The sequence below is a fragment of the Lepisma saccharinum genome, chromosome 1 (genome assembly GCF_977018435.1).
Source record: "Lepisma saccharinum chromosome 1, izLepSacc3.1, whole genome shotgun sequence".
Classification (NCBI taxonomy): domain Eukaryota; kingdom Metazoa; phylum Arthropoda; class Insecta; order Zygentoma; family Lepismatidae; genus Lepisma; species Lepisma saccharinum.
In genome coordinates, this window is record NC_139229.1 from 8,522,835 (window position 1) to 8,547,629 (window position 24,795).

The 24,795-nt window shown below is 40.8% G+C and overlaps 1 protein-coding gene across 1 annotated transcript in view; it reads right to left on the reverse strand.

The window, feature by feature from the left end:
- The window catches only part of sNPF (short neuropeptide F precursor), a 163,904-nt gene extending 139,500 nt beyond the window's left edge, over positions 1-24,404 (reverse strand). Inside the window, exon 1 of the mRNA XM_083115837.1 lies at positions 24,316-24,404. The gene's annotated coding sequence lies outside the window, so the exon portion shown is untranslated. The remainder of the gene's footprint in view (positions 1-24,315) is intronic.
- Positions 24,405-24,795: the final 391 nt, after the last annotated feature.

Consider the following 24,795-nt stretch of genomic DNA (forward strand, 5'->3'; position numbering starts at 1 on the left):
CAGTAATCTCGTCACCTTCGACACTAAATTCGCTAAACTGCATTGTCTGCAAGCCATCGAAATCAACAGCGTACCCAATCAACAGAGAATCTCCACGTTCGTCGAAGGTAACAAACTGTACATGTTGCATCCTTATCATCCGTACTACAAGTTTCTCCTCGATGGCACGATTCAGATAAACGAATTTTCGTACTGGTCTCACGGTAGAAAAGCTAGCGTTCCTACCATGACTTTAATATCGAATCGTGGTGTCCAGAAAGCAGGAAACATTCCTCTGGCACGTTGGAACGAAACGCGCAACATATATGAAATACACGAAGACGAAGATCTCACCGTTTTCGACGTGAGTGCCGGCGATAAGCTGATCATTCAAAACACGAGCGAAGTGCCACCCTCTTTGAATCCCATCACGCTTGTGCTTCTCTTGAAACGAAATCTCTAAAAAAAATGTCTAGGCAAGCCATCGTCGAAGAATTGCATAAACCTGCACGCCGCAACTACGAACGTTTGGCTGTGGTAACCAAGGGCATCGACGACCTCTGGCAAAGCGACCTCGTGGAGATGAGTAGCGGCAATTTGAAAAACGTACATAAATTGAACAAGGGCAACAAGTACCTCCTCACCGTCATAGACACGTTTTCGAAATTCGCATGGGCTCTACCTTTGAAGGCGAAAACGGGAACGTGCGTCACGGAAGCATTCAAATTAATTTTTCGCGAAAGCGGTGGCAGACAACCACGGTTTCTGCAAACGGACAACGGTAAAGAATTTTACAACGCCGTATTCCAAAAGTTTATTCAAAAACACAAGATTCGACATTATTCGAGCTTCAGTCACATCAAAGCCAGCATCGTGGAAAGATTCAATCGAACCTTGAAAACACACATGTGGAAACGATTCACGCTTCGGGGGAATTACAAATGGGTCGACATCCTGCCGGAACTCGTCGACACCTATAATGATACAGTACACAGAACAATAGGCATGAAGCCAGCTGACGTTACGAAATCTGACGAGCAGCGTTTAATTTCTACAGTTTACTGTCCAAAGTACACACCCACGACAAAAAAAGCTAAATACAAAATTGGAGACCAGGTGAGGATCAGCAAATTCAAACGCACCTTCGAGAAGGGATTCACAAAAAATTGGAGCACGGAACTCTTTACGGTGGTTCGAGTTCTACCCGGAAACCGACACACGTATATAATAAAAGATAGTAGCGGCGAGATTTTGAAAGGAAGATTTTACGAAGAGGAACTCTCTAAAACGAAACACCCCGACACGTACCTCATCGAGAAAGTATTGCGTAGGAAAGGTGACAAACTGTTTGTCAAATGGCTGGGACTTCCGGAAAAAAGTTGGATCGACGCGAACGAAGTGATCTTGTGAGTACGTGGAACGTGGTGAAGCGTCTACCGGATCCGGAAAGTCAAACGAAGAAAAAGAACGGTAAGTTGCTTCCCGACAGCATCCGCTGTCTGATCGTAGGTCCTTCGGGGTGTGGGAAAACGACACTGCTCGTGGACAATTTTCTCCTCGCACCGAATTGGTTAGATTGGAAGAACAGGCACCTGTACGTGTTCTCGAAAAGTTTGGAGCAATCCAAATACCAGCAACTGATGAAACTGTACGATGGTCTGGACATTGCAACGTTCGCCTCGGAAATAAAACCACTCGACGATTGTCGTGAAAATTCAGTCCTCGTGTTCGACGACGCCATCCTGGAAAATCAAAATGAAATTCGCAACTTTTTCACGCAAGGTCGTCACAAAGGAATGGATTGCTTCTACCTAGCTCAAACGTTTTCCAAAATTCCAAAACAGTTAATACGCGACAACGCTAATTTCATATGTTTGTTTCGTCAAGATCACACCAACCTCAAGCACGCGTACGATGACTACGTAGGCGGAGGCATGAACTACAATCAATTTTCGGAAGGCTGCTCTACTTGCTGGAACGGTGACGATTTCGGATTCGCGACGATCGACATGACGAGAAAACCCAACGACGGAAAATACAGAAACAAAATCAACGACTTTCTAAACGTTGCAACGTTGTGAGAAACGACGTATATAAATAACGTCATGACGAAACGAAAAATCGAAGACGAAAATCTCAAGCTTCGCGATTACCTCGCGAAACGCTTCAAAGGTTGGAAATCCGAGAATCGCGGATTCTACGAAGAGAAGAAACGTCAGGATCAACCCGTGATCGATGCCATCAGCAGTCTAATTAAAGAAATTAAAAGTGTCACGGAACAAAATAAAAATTTGATTAATGAACTCGTACCGCTCGCAGCTAAAAGTTACGCCGTACCCACACCCATTTCGAGCATTCCTTCGACACCGTTCGAACTGAAGGATGCACCGGCACGACGTCGAGCCATAGGTAGCACGTCTTCGGATAAAATCGAGTTGGGACCTTTGGCACGAGACTACCTGAGCACGGGGAAATTCGACAAGGATGAAGTGTTCGGATTGTATCCCAGCATGGAAACCAGCGAAGGCGGCGGTGTGGTGTGGAAGATTGGGAAATCGAAGGTGACCTTCGAAGGCAACGACATTAAAGTCAATTTAGGCGACAAGGATAGTTGGAACAGGTATCCGGGTACGGTGGGACTGTGGGAACTCGTCGCCAAAAAGCAGCCGAAAGATTACACCGACGAAGATTACCAAAGTTACACGGAAATTCTGATCATGACGGATGCCTTGTACCAGAACAACGACGCCTCGCAGAATAGGGTGAAATCGAGCAGCGGCGAGAAGTACAGGAATCTCATCAAACCGATTTGGAACCAGGTCAAAACAGGCAGCGGGGTCAAACGCTACAACACGTTACCCAAAGAATTCGTTTGGGTGGACGACGTGAGGAAACTCGTGGACCGATTGTTGGTGATAGCCGGCGAAGAGAATGCAGGCAACCGTAATTTCTACAACGAGAAGGTTGGCATCGTGGACATGATCAGCACGAAACTTTCCAACTTCATCGTGAACGACGACAAGGGCATAGGTTACCTGATCAAAATCATCAACACGCTGCCTCCGAAATTTTGGAACGTGGCCGAAGGAAAAGGACTCGTGAACGACATCATCAACAAGTTACCTTTCGAGATGCATCTACCTGGCTACCAGTACTGCGGGCCGGGTACCAAACTCGAGAAAAGATTGGAGAGAGGAGACAAGGGTGTGAATCCGTTGGACGCCGCATGCAAAGATCACGACATCGCTTACAACACTACGCAGACGGATCTGGATGCACGTCACGAAGCAGACAGAAAGTTAGAGCACGCAGCTTTCGAAAGGTTCGTGAGTAGAGACGCATCGTTGGGTGAACGGGTCGCCGCACTGGGTACCACCATCGCCATGAACACGAAACAAAAATTGGGGTGGGGTATATAAATAACATGCAGTAAAAAAAACAACATGGCTTGCATAACTGATTTGCCGCACGAGCTACTATCTAAAATATTCAAGAAAGTAGTAAACGGAGATGTTAATAAACTTGTAATCATAGCAAGAACAATGCCGGAATTTCGCATCCCTTGTGAAATGGTTCTCAAGGACCATCTTCGGGAGATCAGCGGCCTGAGGTGCGGTGATCTCAACATTCTGCTTTCGGCTGCAGGGGAAAAATTGAACGAGAGGTCGGACGAACTGTACGAGGCGATGCAGGGAAGAAGATGGTATACTGATGATTGGTACAAGTCTATGCAGGAGAAGGAAGATATCCTTACGCACATCCTCGCGTTCTCCGAAGCACGGACTTTCTTCCTCTGTTAAAAAAATCTTCGATACAAATCGTGAAAAAAAAAACTTGATATATAAATAACACACATCGTGAAAAAAAATAATCTTCGGTATATATAAATAACACACATCGTGAAAAACAATTAAATTTCTCTCTAACACTTTGAAATTTTTCTTTGATATGACGACCGAAAAAATAAGTGATCTCCAAGCATTAAAACAAATGCTAAATTTGTCAGTCGAGTATGTAAAAATTCAGGAATTGGAAGTCGACAAACCTTACACGATAACTTCCGGTTCAATCGTTTCTACCCAGTATGGTCCCAAGGTACGCCTGTTGCTCAACGCACAATACAGTCTATTTTTACCAGATCGATACGCTAACATGTTATCCGACGAGAAGCTATCTATTTTAATCGAGAACAAAACTCGAATCGTGTACAAGGGGACAAAGGAACTTCTTGGCAAGAAAACGAAGCACGTAATAGAATTTGTGTAACGACTGCGAGGCCTTGAAAATATATAAATAACATACCGTAAAAAACTACACAAAAAAAATCTCAGAATATATATATAAATAACATACCGTGAAAATAACACATAGAGCATCAACATGAAGCCCAAGGGTGTCGTGTACCAGATACCATACTCCAATCTTAAAAATCTAGGTGCTCTTGATGGGTTACTCACCAAGAAACAACGCGAGAAGAAACGTTCTTGCTTGTCGAAAGGACATGGAATGAAATTGCTGCTCAGCACACCTCAATTGAAAAGATTGCAACGTTCGCGGAAACAGAAAAAGGTTGGAGGTTTCATATTCAGCATCCCGGCCATCCTAGCAGCATTGGGGGCCGTTGGAAGTTTGGCCGGTGGAAGTGCCGCCATCGCGAAAACCGTCATCGACTCGAAGAAGAACAAGGCGGAATTGGAAGAACAGAAACGTCACAACCTGGCCATGGAGAAGAAAAAGGGGAAGGGCGTGATGAAAAAGTTTAAAAAAAAGAAACAGAAGCACTCACCAACCGAGACATTGAATCTCTGATCGAACCGTTACGAATCAAACACTTCAGAGGAGTTTTCATGTCCGACTCGTTACCTTCAACCGTCAAAAGAAGAGAATGCGGAGTAGTCAACTTGGACGGTCAAGAAAATCCAGGCACGCATTGGATATGTTACCACAAAAATGATGATAAAGCATTCGTTTTCGATTCTTTCGGAGGTGTTCCACCTACAAATTTAATTTATTATCTGAAAACGAGCGAAACCTCTATATACTACAACGACGAACGCATTCAAAATTTCGGAGACGTGAACTGCGGTCATCTCTGCCTCTCTGTGCTCGCGTTTCTCTCTAAAATAAATAACCCTACGATCGAGGATTTCCAGAAAGTACTGTGGAACCTGAAACAGCATCACTAGGATGGGCGTGTTCCATCTCACGAGCGAATCTTCAATCTTGAAACTCACGCTGCACGACGACATCGTCTATCCTAAATCCGTGGCTCTGCGTGCATTCTACAGCATGTACCTCATACCTAACGTCACCCAGCACAACAACAAAATTAGCGTCGGAAGCGAACACATCGTCGTCACGCCAGGACAATACAATCTTTCCACTTTGCAAGCTCAATTACCCAAAGGCACATACCTTTCTCAAAATTCGGTCACGCACAGAGTGGAAATCCTATCCGCGACGGAGACCGTGGACCTGGGCACCATGGGAGAACTTTTAGGTTTCGAGAACAACACCAAACTCGAAGCTGGCATCAAGCACGTAGCAACCAACATTCCTAAATTCTTGGCCATAGAGACTCTGAACGTACACTGCAACGTGGCGGAAGGCATGATCACGAAATCTTCGGACGGATTATTAGGAAGTCACAAGCAGACGGGAATCATAGCCACTTTCAAACCAAGTTCCGAGTTCATGGAACCGATCATCTACACGCCCTCTTCGCCGATCTATTTTCCAGTATGTCGCAACCGCATAGACGACATAGAGTTGGTGGTGACGAACGAGAAAGGAGACGTGGTGGATTTTGCAGGTGCCACTACGACGGCCATCGTGGAGATCAACGTATAATAAATAACCATACATGTAAAATGGAGCAAATCGAAAGTTACGAATTGCAGTCTTTCCCTCCCAACCGTCGCACGTTCGCCAATCTGAACGAGGCGAACAGGGAGATCGAATACGACGTGGACGTAGGCGACGGGTTCATTCATCCTCACAGAGCGGACCTTTATCTTCAATTCGACGTGGTGAAGAAGGAAAGCGGAGACGCGTTTCCTGCAGCAGCAAACTTGATACTCGTGGACAACTTCGTGCCTCACCTGTTCTCGCAGGTGGAGGTGAGGAAACACAACACCGTCATCGACAGAATAGATTATCCAGGCATCACGTCGACGGCGGTGGGAACGTTGAAATTATCCAAAACGGACGCAGCGTACTACCAGGCCGGGGGATTCGAAGCCGGAACCAAAATATCGACGAAAAGTCACACGGTGCTCTTTCCCATGCGTCTGCTGCCAGGTTTCTTCTCGGACTACAAGGAGATCATGTGGAAGGGAGGACTGAGGGTCACGTTTCGAAGAGCGGCCAACGACAACGACGCACTGATGCGATACGCTACTTTGGGTCCGGACGGCACCACGCCGATAGCCAACACTTTACCCGAAGCGGCGAAATGCGTCATCCGGAGCATGGAATTGAGAATGCCGGTGGTGGAATACGAAACGAACTACGCCCTCAAGTACAAAGCGGAGATCTTGAAAAATCCGCAGGTGTTGATTCACTTTCACGGTTACCAGTGCGTGCAGAAGATGGCGTCGGGAAGTCACATGGAATTCGACGTGACGACGCAGTTCAACAACATACAGTTCGACATGCCAGATTTCGTCGTAGTGCTTTTTCAGACCGGGCGCGATAACAATCAGGAGAAAGATTCCAGCAAGTTCGACGACAGCAAAATCAAGAACGTTTATCTGAAGAATGGACGCAACGAAGTGTTCCCGCGCGAGAATTACAACCTCGACGTGACCAAAGACGATTACCTCAAACTTTACGAAGCTTACACGGCTTACAAACGCGTGACCGAGGGAAGCGTGGACATGTACTACACGCCCAGCGAATTCAAAGCCCGGAGACCCATGACCGTCATCAACACATCTAAGAGGAAGAAGGTTGTGGTCAACGATCGAACCAACATCAAGGTCGTCTGCGAGTTCCACGATGCCTTGCCCGAGGATACCCTATGCAGCGTCATCCTGATTGCGGAGAAGTCCTTCGCCTACGACGTGAAGAACGAGAGGGTCACAGAGCAGTTTTAAAATTCATAAAAAATTGCCACATACTAAAAATCAACATCCAACACATTTTAGGTTATATAAAATTTGTGAAAACCTTATAATACTGAAATATTAAAACAAACAGAGTCCCTTGTAGGTTAGTTCGGTGCGTAAATAAAAAAATGATAGGTTAAGTTATATCACTTAGGATCGTAAAAAAATTAAAAAATCGTAAAAAAAAAGGATAGGTTAAGTTGTATCACGTAAGATCGTGATATACCTACCAAGTATAAATGGAAAAAATGAGTGCAGTGAAAATTTGTACTAAAACATCGCTAAACGCTATAACATCGACAAAAAATTGTCAAAATATGTCAAAAACTTATATTCGATTGATAAAAAAAATACCTACAAAATATGATCCTCAAATAATAACGTTCAAACAGTGCATAAATAAAAAAAATGATAGGTTAAGTTATATCACTTAGGATCGTAAAAAAAATTAAATAATCGTAAAAAAAGGATAGGTTAAGTTGTATCACGTAAGATCATAATATACCTACCAAGTATGAGTGGAAAAAAATGAGTATAGTGAAAATTTGTACTAAAACATCGCTAAACGCTAAAACATCGACAAAAAATTGTCAAAATATGTCAAAAAGTGATATTCAATTGATAAAAAAAGAGGATACCTACAAAGTATTGCGTTGAAACAACCCAATTAGACTACTATAGTCAAAACCTAAATTGAAATCCAGAGGGAAGTTTACAAAGAAGATAAGAAGGAAGTCCCGATCCAGACCGTCCATTGAGAAGGAAGTTCCGATCCAGGCCGTCCATCAAGAAGGAAGTCCCGACCCAGAACGTCCATTAAGAGGGAAGTCCAGACCGCCCATTGAGAAGGAAGTCCCGATCCAGATCTGCCCATTACGAAGGAAGTCCAGATAGAAGAATATACAAATAGAGAAAATAAAATAATAAAAAGCATAGAAGAAAGTAGCTTATCATGTAAATATTCTTACTCCATGTATCCTGTGTTTAAATAATATATTCGTTTAAACGTCTCCATTGGAAGGCATCCTGTCTGGTTTCGTTGTCTACAAAGAACCCTACCCTGTAGATAAGCTAGCTGAGTTTTAAGTTTAAGGTTTATGTACCTTTGCACCAAATGAAGGTAGCATAAATAAATGGCGCCCAACGTGGGGCTAGAGAATTAGGAACCAGACAGCGAAGAGAGAAAGAATAATTGAAAATGGAGGAAAAGGATAAAGATGGAAATGAGAATGGAGAAGCTACAATGAAGGAAGACCGAGGAAAAAGGGAAACTTTCATTTGTTGCGGAGAGGAAGGAAACAAGGAAGAAATTATTTTCTGTGTCACATGTAAGGAAATGAAACATTGGACGTGCGAAGGAATAAGAAAGGAAAAATATATATCAATAAGCGAAAGGGAAGAAGGATACATATGTAAGAACTGCAAGAAAGAAAAGTTGAAAGAAAAACAAAAGAAGACAGAAGAAATAAACTTAATAGAATTGTTTCAGAAGATGTCAATGCAAATGGAAGTTAACGCACAGAGAATGGAAGAAAATAACAAGGAAGTGAAAGAAAGGCTCGATGAAAATAGTAGAAGATTAGAAGAAGTAAGAAATGAAAGCAAGAAAATGTACGAGAAAATAACCGAGACATGTGAAGAAAATAGAAGATCATTGGAAAAGAAGATAGAAGAAACAACATTGCTAATTGAAAACAAAAGCGTGGATATAAATAGGAAGATCGAGGAAGAAGTTTCAAAACTTAGAGAGGAGAATATACACAGAACCAACAGTATGGAAAGAAAAATTGTTGAAAATAAATCGCAAATAGAAGCAGTATCTTCTAGAGTAGATGCAAATGAAGACAAGATAGAAGAAGCAAAGATTCTGATAAAAGATAGAAGTTGGACGATGAAAGAGGAAAGTTCCAATGACGAGCATGACAGCAAGATAGACGAAGAAGCTATAAAGTTAAGCGAAGGAAACAAAGAAGAGACAGATAAGAAAATAGAAGAAGAAGAAAGAGGAATAGCAAGGGATGAAAAATTTACTTTTCAATGTAATGATGAAGAAATCCAGGTCGAAATGAAGATGAAAGAAGAAAGTTCCAGTGACGAGTCTCTGACGGAGGAAGAAAAGAAGCATACACATAACCGAAGATGTAAACAAAGAAGGAAGAAAAGTAAAATGAGATTTAGATATATTCACGTAAAGACATGGAAGAAGAAGAAGAGAAAAAAAATAAAAATAGAAAAGAACATGAAGAAAGTTAATAATATGCTAAGAAGGGTCGACATAGATCAAACGGATTTTGATTCTACTTCGCCAAAGAGAAGGAAGAAGAAGACGAGACGGAAAAGACAAGGAGAGCATGCATTTGATGAAGATCTAGAACAGAAGAAGTCTTGGCAGAAACCAGATTGGAAGAAGAGAGAAATGAAAGTAATTTCTTTATTAGAAGAAAGTTGGAAGAGGAGGAAGAAGGATCTTGAGAAGAATAGAAAAGAAAATAGAAGAAATAGAAGAAAAATAGGAAGAAAAAAAGAAAACAAGATAGTGACAAGCAACGAGTATTTGAAAGAATTGGAAGATACAAATAGGACTGAATAGTGCAAAGGAAGGAGATGTTATGACTTATTTAGACTGGCAAGCAGACGTTTCTAGAATTAATAAAGTTCTCTGAAAAAGTTCCAGTTTACCAGAAGAAAAATTCGTAGAATTATTAGTGATCTATTTGAAGGAAGAAAATTTTAGTTCTTTAATGTTAGTTCCTGTAAGAAGATATATAGATATGATAGTCATCGTTGGAGGAAAATCTATTCTGCAAGTTATATCTTAAGATTTCTAATGCTAATTTATATCACCACTCCATCGAACAATGAGACTGATAGTGAAAGATCAAACCAGTAAAAGTAAAGATGCCAAAGAAAGTAATATGGAAAGTGGAAATCAACTTTTCAATTGTACGAACAGAAGAACGAAGAAAAGAGAACAGTTAGGCACAGAAGGAAGTTAATCATGAAGAAAACTCTCAGGAAAAGGAGAAGAAAATATGAAAGAAGATCGAATAGTATCAGTAAAACATATTCTTTGTAAGCTTAGACGATTAAAAGTCATCGTGTATTTAGAAAAGTGCAAATGAAACTGGTTGTAATCCCAGAAGTTAGAAAAAGAATCTGTTGTATTCCGAGAATGGGTTGTAATCCCAGAAAATAAATATATCTAGATACATGCTGATATGAAATTAAGGCTGATGTGAAGAATTATTGTAACTGATGGAAACACGTAGATGGTCAACTTAGAGAAGAGAGAGAGTTCTTTGATACGGAAAAATCTGAACTAACTGATAATCTGTAGAGAGATTGCTGAAAGAAGAAAAGGGTGAAATGAAAATTACTTTTTTGGCAGGACATCGTCAGGCAAAGACTATCTAGGAGAGAACAGACGAGCAGACTTGCAGGAGATGAACTATTGAAGAATTATATTTTGTATCTAGAAATAACTTAAGATGTCACGAATATTTCCGGAACGGTGAAAAGATATCTAGGAACGAAAACAGAAAGAAGAGATAAATCGAGAGATGAGGAAAAATGCTGCATGCCAGGAGATATAATTTCACAGTGAAAGTGAAAAGCAATGTAAGCAGTAGAAATGAAGGCCCATATGAAGTGATAAGTACTTTTAGAAATACAGTTCTTCTAAAGCACATAAAAACAGATGTAGAAAGGAGAGAGAATTTAGATAACATTAGAAGATATAATTGTACAGAAGAGAAGAAAGAAAGCGTCAAGAAGAAATAATAGACTTGTACATATATAATTTGAAAAAAAAAAATGTATCTGCATATATATTATATATTACGACAAATTTTTTTTATGGCCAACGGGGGGAATATTGTGTTACGTACCCAATAGGACCAAGTAATGTGAATAGTTTGCCAAAGACGAATAGAGATGGCAGCACCAGGCGTGCAAGGTTAAGAATTGGCACAAAATATGTGAATAACTTTATAAATGAGAACAAAGCAAATTGGAAAGATGAAAAACAATAGAATATATTATAAGAAGACAAAAAATAAATATGAAAGAAGTAAATTAATATATATATCTTATAAATCAAATCAATGATCACATGTAAGTTAATATGAAAATTAAGGAAGTCAAAGCACTGATACAAGTTTGTGTCTTTGAACAGATATTACATCTGTATGATTGATTTACCATTCCTATAGGGGAAATTTTGTTTACATCAGTGGCGAGCGCGTTCCGATCGACGCCCCACAGCACTTTATGGTTGCGCAGTTTAACTGTAGCACCTACTTGGATGCGCGTGTAAATCGTTGGCACCAAGTATACACTTTGTTGTTGTACCTAGTTAGTGGTGGCGCGTTCTGATCGACGCCCCAAGGGAGGATATTAGTATTATTCCCAAAGCTTGGAGGAAAAAGTTGGAAAAGAATAAAGGCATTCGTTAAATAGTCAAAACCTAAATTGAAATCCAGAGGGAAGTTTACAAAGAAGATAAGAAGGAAGTCCCGATCCAGACCGTCCATTGAGAAGGAAGTTCCGATCCAGGCCGTCCATCAAGAAGGAAGTCCCGACCCAGAACGTCCATTAAGAGGGAAGTCCAGACCGCCCATTGAGAAGGAAGTCCCGATCCAGATCTGCCCATTACGAAGGAAGTCCAGATAGAAGAATATACAAATAGAGAAAATAAAATAATAAAAAGCATAGAAGAAAGTAGCTTATCATGTAAATATTCTTACTCCATGTATCCTGTGTTTAAATAATATATTCGTTTAAACGTCTCCATTGGAAGGCATCCTGTCTGGTTTCGTTGTCTACAAAGAACCCTACCCTGTAGATAAGCTAGCTGAGTTTTAAGTTTAAGGTTTATGTACCTTTGCACCAAATGAAGGTAGCATAGCCTTCCTCATCTGCTTCCGATTTCATGCTTACACCCGTTCTACCAAAATTACGATCTATAAAGATTTGGCACCTACATGAATATTTTGATACTTTTTACATGGAGAGAATTTTACTTCAGATTGACTTGGCTAGATTTCTATCCTCTTAGCCAATTGTAGTGGCTTACGGAGGAGAAGGGTGAACTGTACTCTCTCATGCGGTCAAGAATGTCCACGTATGGACAGCGAGGAAAACTAACTTCTCTGGATTCAACCAGCGTTAATAATAGAAGAGCGAGTGAAAGTTAGATTAGGAAGCATGCATAACTTTCTGTAACGTTGACCTCCCTCGGGGTATATGAGCTCTCAAGCACTTCGAGGCTGAAACTTTAGTATACTGTATCGTACCTTCAGTTACCTGTAAACTGTAGAGATTGGCTCACCTCCTTGGGTGACATACTCTTGGTACGGGGATCGACTTCCTGGGGTGCGTAAGCTCGATCCTATTTGCACATTAATAATAAATAATGGTAGGCCTCCATAGACTCAGCTGCGAGAGGTGAAAACACACTTTAAAAGAACTTTAAAGGATTCGTACACTCAAATACTATTTATATCGTCATAGTTGAACCCGGCACATAAAGTAAGGATTCTTGCCCGTCTCAACGATAGACATAATTCTCCTCGGAACTGCGGAGATAATCCCCAATTCCTGCTTCACCAACGACTCCCGATTGACTCCCCCGTTAGTCACGTGTCCTCTTTCCTACTCCCACAATTCCTGCTTCTCCTCCTCAGCAAATCCAACTCGGCAATAACTGACATAAACATTCTATTAATATTTCCTGGCTGGGCTGAGTGCTAATTGTCTGGGAGTGGTGACATACGTATTTTATATTACTAAATTTCCTCTTCCTGATTTTCAATGATTATCCTTCTTTTCTTTTTATACATAATTATCATCTCCTTACGATACTATGAGCGCACAGATTTTAAATTTTAATTATTTATCTCTGTCCGAACCTGAAGACGACCTGTCTAAAAATTTTCCACAAAAAATCCAGTTTAATGTAATTTTGTCTCTATTTTACCCTTGCATTCCATAATACAAACTTACACCATCTAAATGCAAAATTCTGTATAATCCCCATATGTAACACCTTACCTCCAACCTCTGCAGTTCATCCATTCTTTCCGAAGCAGGTATGACTCATCGCACGTACCTTCAGTGAAGAACGTCCCTTTCGCGCCAGATGGATGGATGGAAAAGAGTATTTGGTGCCTCATAAGATTGTTTTGTCTGGAAAATTATTGTTATGGGTTCGCGTGGAATCAGAATGCAGGGAGTTTTATTCGTTAATTTTTAATGCTCTAAGATTCACCTTAAAAGCCCATACCTAATGCTTAGGGAGACAAATTTATGGTAAATAAAAACTGAGGAGAGCGGTAAATAAAATGTTAGATCAGCGGTATATACCAGCGGTGGAAAAAAATAATAATTGGCACACACTTTTTCATTATGAGAGGAAACAACATACAAAAGAGCTATAAATTGATAAACTACTTCATTTTTATATACTGTACACATACACAAGTACTTAGTACAAAAAAGAAAACATCAACACAAAATCACTTCATTTCTAATTTGCATATCTCAAGCGATTTATTCATTGTATGTATTTAAAGGATATCCTTGCTGTCCAACAAATAAAATAATCACTACTGCACATACACAAACACATGTTGAAAATCACATGATGATAAACAAAATTCATTCATGACTTAACACAAATGACACCATTGTTTCCCTTGATGTGCGGGAACAAACTAACTAATCTTATCGCTGCTACAGCTAGCAAGTTCAATGAAACTGGAAGTTGAGTAGATATTCGGGGGAAGAAAGGAATGCAGCTTGGCAGGGAGCGAAGTTTTCGAACTGAGATATGTGCATGGGAAATCCAAATTTGCAGCGTCTTCCTGATGTGATCGAAGATAAAACGTTCTTCAGCTGCAAGTGGTAGGAAACTTTAGGCAAACATATTGTTACAAATCGACAGTTTGCGCGCACAACCTCGGTTTTTGCGTGTTTTCTACTTAATTTGATGATATTTCACGGTTATTTTGCGAAAAAGCGTTCATTTCGTGTAAAAGCACACATTTCGCATTACTTCGCGAATAAAACTCATCCATATTTCATCATTGGGGGTGTAGTTACGTGCAGAATGTTCAAAATTGCATCTTGTTTTCACATTTCGCGATTTCGCGTATCGCGAAAATTCAATGTCCCTATTAATGCTATACTCTGTCCCGGGTATCTCTGGAGCGAGAGAACGAAAAGAAGTCCCTGCGCAAGTAGTGACTCCAGAGGGAACGGGATTGAGTGGAGGGGAAAGGGACTGCAGCTAAGAGCGGGTTCCAGCAACGTGTTCTGCTTCGCTCCGCCTACTAGCTTTCTCCTCTTCTCTGTCCTTATGCGCGACCTTGCTCCAGAGATTTCCGAGATTGGGTATAGTCGTAACTTTCGTCTTTAAATGCCGAAATGGTACGGTGAAGGTGTCGTTCTCCAATGGACCTGTCTCTTCGATTTCGCAGAGGATCCCAGATCACCCAACTAGATGCGGACTCGTACCTAATATTTAAACAACCGCCCACATTTTCCGGAATAAGCAAACCTGATTTCCAAACTTTTGTCGTCGCGTTAATCGGATGCTGGTCACGTCTCTCCGAACTTTTGTAACTAGCTTGTGCTACGAATCCAGAGACCCTCATTTCTGCTTATTATTCTTCCTTCTTTTTATCGTTTCCGTTCTAAAACGTCGCGTTTTCCTTCCTTGTCGAGTTTCGGCAACGAGAAAACGCTTCGGCTGTTGTTTTGTGCTTCAACAGGGGCCACCGTGTATTACTGAAATAGTTTGATGATGTCGAAACGAAGACAAAATCGTTTTGGCCGTCGAAAGTAGATACTAAGGCTTACTCAAAGGTAAACATTTAACCCTTAATTGGTATCCGTGTTCCAGATTAATGCGTTTGGTATAGTTGAAGTCCTGATTCCAAGGCCACTTTACTTCGAAGAAAGTTCGATAGAACAGTTTCCCTCTGATAACCATATGTCAAGTTCGCGTGGAGCCCAGTACATACTTCCCGCAAACCTATCCCACCAACACCAGCCGTTTTAGGAATTGACAGTACTTGTCAAGTCCACGTGGAGTAAATGAGATGTTGCCAAGTCCGTTCCGTTAGAGGTTTCTCAACGTGAAGTTGCAGTTGCGTTATCTTTGGTGGGTTGTGTTATTCTGTTCTGCTATGTTTTTTATGAAATGTGGCGATCTTGGGAGCGTAACGTCGAAATGAATGGATGATGTCTAAACACTGCAGGCAAAATTGGCAACAGCGCTTCTCAAGAAAAAATATATGCTGACTCGAATCCACTTCCAAAATGACTGTATATTTCTTGAAAATGCAAAAATTTGCTGAATATGACCGAAAATCCATCAAAATATGCTCTAACACGCAGAAATGGCAAAATATGCCAAAATATGCCCTTAAAAAGCACCTTAATTCAATTAGTTTCTTCACAATAACAATTTCTATATATTTGGTGAACACATCACCCTTAACAAAAGAAATATGCTAAGTCATAAAAATCCTAGCTGTACTGATTATATTACCGAAGCAAATTATCAAGAAAACGTAATCATTTTTATATTATATTTGAAACTTACATTTGATGTTAAATATCTTGCATAATTCCATAATTTATTACTTGTTGACAAGAAGCTTGTACAGTCACCAGCAATAAAACCGGGACACCTATATCCTGAAATGCTCTCTTCCCTGCAAGCCGTTGTGTGTGTTGCCTAACCTTACGGCGATGGTAGAAGTTGCCATTGAAAATTTGCTAATACAAATTGGCCTATATGTATACATACAACAGAAATTGTATACAAGGGAACCCTCACAATGGCGTTAGTCCTGAACCACAGCATATATTAATCCGATCTGTTGTAAAGTCGACGTTAATTGTTATCAAAAAGATCTGTTATGTGAAGTCTTTTGTGTGTGTAATGATCAGCAAACATTTCAAAAGCTAGGACGTGACTACAGTCATGTTTATAAGAATATGGCATTAATGTCTTCCGTATAGGTAACCGAATTCCTATGCAGAATGGTTTAACCACTTAATGAAAATCAGGGTGGCTACTCTACCGGGAATTCATTGAATTCCGGGAATTCTGCGTGAATAATTGGATCCGGGAATTATGCCTGAATTCTGCTTGATTTTATCTCCGCAGATGTGAAAAATTGCAACTTTTATTATTCCAAGTCCCATTGAATTCATACATATTTATTAAGGAATGCCCCGAGGCAAGTTTTTCACAGTTTAGTTTTTATTTTTATCGAGGAAGGAAAAAAAACTTCGTGCAAAATAAAACAGAATTCTCTCGTCCCGTTTGTTTTGTTAGTGTCTTTGCAGAACAATATCGGACAGACGGAAGATATCTTGAAGATGATGAGGTAAATTTTGGTCTGAAATTCTTACACAACTAACAATTTTGTGTAGATTAGAATATAAACTGTTAACATTTGTGACTTTTGTTTATAGATGTACTTCCGAGTGAGTATGTGAAGTGGCAAATGTAAACTTCGGACCTTAAATTAAATATTTTAAATATATATATATATATCGTTTAATTTAATTTAATTAGAATTTTCTTATACATTGGAATCACACACACACACTCTTTATATTGCTAATATATTTGTGTATGGGTCTGGTGAGAGTCGGTAATACGTAAGGTTGAAATAGAGAAATCATCTGCTCGTAGCCTTGAATTTTTGGAACATTCGCCTTGAAAACTGGGAATTATACTTGAATTTTGTCGTCCTTTAAAAGTAGCCACCCTGAAAATCCTGAAAGCCAATCCTTAAAAACTCGTGTATTATTTCCGTAGTATGGTCTAGTTCCACCTGCAATTCATTCACTAATTTATAAATTCTATTTTCTTCCTTGGGAGTAAGATTTGTACTAAGGATTGATACAAGCGAACAGCATGAGAATTGAAAGAATTTTCTTCCAAATGTCAATACCATATGCTCGAATGTTTTCGCATACTTCTTGCTATACCCTGTCCCAGCTATCTCTGGAGCTAGGCCGCGCATAGCGGAAGGGAAGGGGAAAGATTGATTGATTGATTGATTGATTTAGTTGATTTTACTTCGCGTTTTGTGCCTCTTGGCTAATTTGCGAAGATGGGGATGAGTGATGAAATGATGAAATGGATAAAAATGGACATTCACAAACAACCATACTCGACCGGGATTCGAACCCGGGACCCTTGGCGTCGCAGCGCGATGTGCTAACCACACAGGGTCGGGCGGAAGGGGAAAAAGTACACTCTGCTGGGACAGCTGCTAACTGCAATCGCTACCCCGCCTTCCACGCAATCCCATTCCCTCTCACGTGTTCATCGGTGGAGCCGTCTCGCGTCACTACTTGCGCAGAGTGTTTTGTTCGACTGTTCCAGAGATAGTTGAGATATAGTGTAGTTCACTTTCGGTTTGAGATGTCTTGTACAACTTTCTGTAATATTTAAAATGGGTGAAGTTTGCTATAAGTCAACTTTATGCACAGATGGGTTAATCTGGACTGAACCTACAGTTTAAAGTGGGATCCGAACCACTATTCACCTCCACCGAGCATCGAACCTGGAAACCCTTCATTACAAGGTGACGAGTTTTCTCCTACATCAACAGGCTGCTGTTAGCTGCCCTTTTTCATATTCAAAATAGGGGTAACATATAGTTTTTATTGTAATAGTACAGAGAAAGAAATAAACTGATTTGTTGAATAAACTTGTTAGTCATAAACAAAAAACTGGTAGCTTTCTTCTGGTAAACAATAATTTGTTTGTCGCTTATTTAAACAAATTATTGTTTACTAGGTTTTTTTGTCTTTTGTTATCCCAAACAAGCTCTATTCTTCTGTGTGTAAAGGTCCTGAGTTAATATGTAAACTTTGTCAAGCATGGTGTGAGTCAGGGCTTGTTTGAATATCGAAATACGAATATAGACTGGCTGACAAAGAAGTGAAGCACCCAGAAGGAGTGGTCGAAGATTACCCCATTTCGATATACATGCATACCATTGATGTGTGAGTAAATGATTAGATGTACAAGGATCTGTAATGTGTAGAACGCCCACCAGAGGGCATTTGTGACGTCACCTCCTGTTGCTGATAAGGTGTGACCAGTCACCTGCTGTGAGTCAGACAGTACAGCACGAAGTTCAGACAGGAAAACGAAGCGCAGATGCGTTAGACAGCCGAACCAGCAATTGACAGCATTTGACAGAGGCCGCATTGTGGGACTGCATGAGGCGGGTTGGTTGTATCGGGCAATTCCCAGGCATGTGGGCCATTCAGATGTCACAGTGGCCCGATGTTGGAATCAATGGGTACATGAGGGCACCCATGCACGTCGTGCAGGATGAGGTCGACCAAGAAACACCACCCCGAGGGAGGACCGTCGTATGGCGCTCCAAGCAGTACGGGATCCCACAACTTCGGCACCCGTCACCCGAGAACATGTACTGGACACTCTACAACATCCTGTGAGTTCCCGCACAGTGTCTCGACGACTCGCATCCGCCGGATTCGGGTCCTACCGCCCCATGCGCCAGTTGCCGTTGACACCACAACACCGGCGCCTGCGGTTGGTGTGGTGCCGTGCTCGGGAGGCATGGACAGAGGACGAATGGCGTCGCATCATGTTCAGTGATGAGTCCCGCTTCTCCATTACCTCCGATGACCATCGTGTGCGGGTGTGGCGGCGTCGAGGTCAGAGGGCACATCCTGCCTACATTGTGGAGAGACACACAGGTGTGACCCCTGGCATCATGGTGTGGGGAGCCATTGGATATGCGTTCAGGTCACCTCTAATAGTGCTTCGGCAGAATTTGACGGCACAGCGATACGTCACAGACATTCTGCATCCACACGTCCTACCCCTCATGGCACAGCGCCCTGGAACAGTGTTCCAACAAGATAATGCACGCCCACATACGGCCCATGTGTCTATGGACTGCCTAGAGCATGTTGAGGTCCTCCCATGGCCAGCACGATCCCCGGACCTGTCCATCATTGAACATGTGTGGGATGACATTGGACGGGGACTCCGTCCTAGTGCCAACCTGCGGGATCTGGAGGAACAGCTGGACGAACGTGCCTCAGGCGAGGATCCAAAGGCTGTTTGACACTATTCCGAACCGCATAAGGGCATGCATTGCGGCCAGAGGGGGTGCGACACCCTCCTGACCTGGCGCCACCATTCCACCTGTAACTACCAAAGGCCTTGACTCTAGCATCCCATATTGTAATCAGTTCAATAAAAGTACATGGACTTTCAGCATATGTAGTTTCATTCACGTCCAACCACTCCTTCTGGGTGCTTTTGTCAGCCAGTGTATATTGGAGTTTAAAAACTCTCCTGTGTGTGTTTACACACACACTAGCACGCACGCATGATTGGATAGTGGGCCGCATTTCAAACCGCGGGTCCTATGTTTAGCACATTTGTTCTAGAATAATTCTAGATGACGATAAGGTTCGATCAAGCCCCCTTAGGAAAACTACAACGAGCTCATGTATGTACAAACTGGAATGGCAACACTGGCGTAAAGTTTGTAGCGTATATCTCAATATCCTTCCCGGCAAATGCAAGGGCGAGATATCTAAGGAAAACTTATCATTAAAAAATCAACGTTTAATATTTCCAAATTTTCTTACATTCGTTGTTAATCTGCTGAAAAGTTGTGACAATAATTAGTTACTGTAAAAACGACCAGAAGCTGAGTTATAGGTTTACTGTAATGCCGCCGATACAAAACAGAGTATTGTTGTATACTAACAATACTGAGAAAGAGGTTAACACTAAATGTTAAAAAAAGGTAAAGTGTTCCCCTGTGCTTAGCACCCCACCATGAAGGCATATAGGGGGCGTGGGGGTAGCGCCCCACACTTTCTTGATCCGGTCGTGATTGGGGGTGATGTGATCAGCACCACACCCCTGACCGCCTTTACCCCCCAGGGTTTCCCCCAGGTACCCATGTCATTCGACGCTGGGTGGACCCCGGGGCCGTTTCTGACGCGCCGATGAGATAAAATGTTATAAAGCAATTTTTGGACTGAAAAAACAGGGTGCGCGATTATGCGGTGAAATACGGTATACCCCAAGGATTAATTCCGTTCCCAGACATGACGTGCAAAGCGCTACAACGTTTTGGAGAAAAACATGTAAGATAAAGATTCCGGACAACAACACTACAAGGAAAGTCAACAGTAGATTCTAGCGACTCAAAACTGGAAAAGTTGCCATAAATCGAATAATAATAAAGTGTAACAAAACAAATTATAGCGGCGCAGTGTCTTCGCACACAGCAGATTACCTTTTGTATGTTCGTACATACTTCGCAACCGTGCAGTAAATTTTCTCAAGTGTAATATTTCGACTATAATGCCCAAATCAATAACAACTAATGTCACCTTTTTTAAGACCGGAAAAATATTCGCTAAACTGTCAGAAAGAAATGTTGTGCGTCGATTTGGACTATATTCAAGTATATTTAATGTATATTCACCAGTATTTCATGCATCCTAATCTTGCATAAAAGACAGTTTACCTAGTAATAAATGATTTTTAAGAACCGGTAATGACGGCACAATTTCTTTTTTTTTTAAAAAAAAAGAAAAAGCGTCACATTACGGTCGCACCCAACTTCTTGGCAGAAAAAATTCGCAGAAAATCTAGACGATTGTGGGGTGAAATACGGTAATCACATTTTTATAACTAGAACATATCTCGGTCTCTCTTCGAAATTCGAGAACATTCAAAGAATGAGGCTGGTAGAATCGAGACGAGACCGTCCTGAAAGTCTCGTGACTCAGGGTGTCGACCAGGCACGAAAAAGTCAAGAAATCAACAGGTAGGTCTAGAAAGAGTAAAGAAATTATGCTTGTTGTCAAGACGTTTTGCTATCTTTTATAGTATGGTGAATTTACATCCTTATACATCTGTACTGGGATTTGATAAAATTGAATATATGTAGGGATGTGCCGAAGCCGATTACAGATGTATGAAAATCGGCCGAAATTGACACATCGGCATCGGTATCGGAATCGGCAAAAATCCGATATTTAAACCGGAACAGATTATACTAGAGTTTTTAGCTTCTAATAAGTTTTATATTTTAATTTTGTAAGATTTATTGAAAATGTGGTTATGATTCGTCATTATTGTAGAGTTTTTGTAATAAAATTATTGCAAACTCATTCAGAGGATCAACCTAACTATAAATCGGAAATAAAACAGTACATTGCTGAACCAGGATCTCCTGTTGTATTGGATATTCAAACCTGAAGCAAGTCCTGAGAAAATACTTGGGCATACCTGTTGCTTTAGTATTCAGTGATTGAGTGTTCAGTGTTGCTGAACAGATTTGAGATAAGAGAAGAAGTAGGTTACTTCCAAATCTCGTGTTTCTGAAGTTGAATCTGCCAGAACAGGAATTCATTTTGCATTTCAAAGAACTGCTTGTGTACTAATGTTAAATCTCTTCAAAATCCATGTTCTTCGTAAAGGTTCACATAACATTTTGTAGATGCAAATGTACATTCGCATCTCTTGAGAATATATATGTATATACATATGATATGCAAGAGAAATGTACATAGCAAATTTATTTTTGCCATGCTGAAAATAACATCCCATTTCTGTTTAATAACCTTATGTATCGGAATCGGTTAAATATAGGCATCGGAATCGGTTCCAAAAATTATCGGTGAGTACATCGGCATCGGTAAATTTTCAGCTTCGTCACATCCCTAAATATATGGAAATCTAAAATTGTCTTGAGTTGTGGTTAAAATTTGTTCACTTCGTTTCTTAAGAATTACATTCTTGTATGCATGAAGTTTTGTAAAAATATTAAATAATGTGGCCATTCCACATCCAGGATCAAGTCTGAAATATTGATTTTTACATGCATTAATAATTAAAGCATGTCTAAATCTCTTATTAAATTACAGCTTCCGTTTTCAACTTACCCGGCCTTGTAGAGGTTTATTATTGGATACAAATATCTATTTTCTTAATTTCCAACTATACCTAAGTGGTGACCGTTAAATAAATATTAAGAAAAAGGAATAAAAAGTCAAGAATTTTGGATTTGCTATTTTGGTAGACACCCTGCGTGTTGTTTGAGAATTGAGTGCAATTCTGAAAAGAACCGTTTTGACGAAAACAAAACTCAAATCTTTTTCAGCTACTGGGGAGGAAATGAATGTTGAGAAACATCACGAGAAAATTTCGAGACAAAAGTTTGTGCCTTTCACCATCAGTCAATAGCAGAGTTCATTCATTGTGTTTCATACTTGTCAAAAAAATTGTTCGTACCGTAAAATGAGTGCAATGTTATTGTCACGCTTCTTCAAGAACCGAAACGCAAGATAAATCTCTTTCACTCGCCACGTTGTTGACGCGTAGACACACATCATTGAACATCGTCGAGACATTTATCAACACGAAACGAAACCATTCCTCTTTGTAAAGCCCTGTATGATAAATCCAAATCAATAAGTTACCCTGTACACGAGCTATCTTATGGTATTAAATCTGCGGTTTTCTGAGACAAAACGTTCTGTTACTACCGCTCGGGACTTCTATAAAGTATATTGGATTCCCGGGTTCGATCCACGTAACGGACAAGCTTCAGATCCTAATTATCATCCTGTGAATTCGCTTTCGAAAGTTCTTGGTTCGATTACTGACCCAGACGTTCAGACTCATCCTCCCGGTTAACTTGTATTCATAAAGAGGATTGAATAACCTTTTCTTTGACAAATTTTTATGTAGCCAACAGGTTCACAGCTTTATCGTTATATGGCAACTCGGTTGCGAAGCGCTTTAATTTGTTAGACTTTCGATCTTGAAGTTCCAGACTTCGAATCCCGGCATATACACAGATAAGAAAATGCATCAGCACAAACAAAAAATGCATCGAGTCTGTAGCTCGGAACAAATGGTTAAGTGTCTCATGGAGAAAGATTCAGGAAGGTACATAAAAAATGCCGATTGATTCATTAAACATACTACTCGGAGTAGAAAGGAATGTTCACTTTGGCGCTACCTTTACAAATGATATAAAATAATGCATCAAGCTGTAAAGTAAGGTAAAGTTTACTTTAGATTCTCGGCAAAGGCCAAAAAACACACTTTACGACGTGTTTCTAGCGAATCAAATAGATTTGATGCCTTTGGTTATGCGTGTATGAATTGGTGTTCCTTGTGAGTGTCCGGTCATCAATTTCATCACATCATCCCTCATTCTCATCGTCGCGATTATCCAAAAGTGGAGGAAAAGCGACGCTTAATAACAAAACTACAATATAAGTACATAATCGAGATATGGGGAGCGGAGGCAATAGTCCCACGAAGCTATGAGTAAATGGAAAATGTACCGAAAGAACTGCATTTTCCTTTCTTTATGTTGATTTTCATCTCTTTTCGTTAATTGCAACGATGAGGATGAATCATGATTGCTCTGAAAACATATGCCAAAGCAGGGACTCAAACTCGGAACTAACCTCCGTGGAGGAGTGGTTAGCACTGTGCGCTACGATGCCAAGGGACCCGTGTTCTAATCCCAGGTTTTGGCATGTGTGTTCTCTGTGAGTGCCCTTTCATCAATCTAATCACATGATAATCGTCGCGATTAGCCAAAAGAAGAAGAAAAGCGACGTAAGATAATCTATTTCAATCAATCAATCTGTGAGTATTGTTCTGGGGAGGACAAGACGTATCTATGTTAGAAAGTATTAAATTGTTTTTCCTCGTCATAAAAGTGTGAAAACCCGCAGTGCTGCAACGCAAAGGGTCCCGGGTTCAAATCCCAGCGTGGGCATGACTGATCTTTGTGAGTATCCGTGTATCAATTTCATCATATCACTCATCCTAGTCTTCGCGATTGGCCAAAAATGGAAGTAATACGAAGTAAAATGAACCAAAATGAATCAATCGGAAGGGTAAACATATCTTTTACGATTCTCAGTTCAAAAGCACAGACTTCAACCAAGTATTAAAAAAAATGTTTGGCCATGTCTAACATCCTCGTGAAACTTTCCAGTGTTTAACACAACGAGACGAAATGCGAAATAGATTGGTTTCCAAAAGATGTACAGTATAAACTTTGCAATACCTTTGTTGCACGTTACAAATTACATTCATTTCATTCGCGAGGGAAAAGTACGAACTTTGCCGCAACAGTTTGTAAAGAGTTGGCTTGCTTACCTGTCTACTTCGAAGCCTGGTTGTAGCGTCCGCTGGTAGTTTCGACTTCTGCCGCCAGATGGTGGGTTTCGGGATTCGGCACGTTTACTACCGCATCTTATATACCACATCGTTAGTAACGCGAGTAGGCACGGGATCGTTCTGCGCATGCGTCGCTTTCCGTCCAGCGCAGATTCCGCACACACCTGTTACGTTTTCTGAAGTTCCATTCGGCAAGTTTCTTCGTGACGTAACAAACCCCCCCCCCCCACTTCCCCCACACCTCTGCACGCGTTAGAATCGCGAGAGAAATGATGACGCCTACACCGGGACAATTTGCCTACCGCTATGGTCTTTAATTTGACTCTTGACGCGGCCGTTCGTCTGTGTCAATATTCGATATGTCCAAAAGTACTGGAGTTAGAAAGATGAAATTCGGTGTAGTGAAAATAAAATAACATATCTATCCATTTCGCGACTTAATATACTTTCTAGTTGATT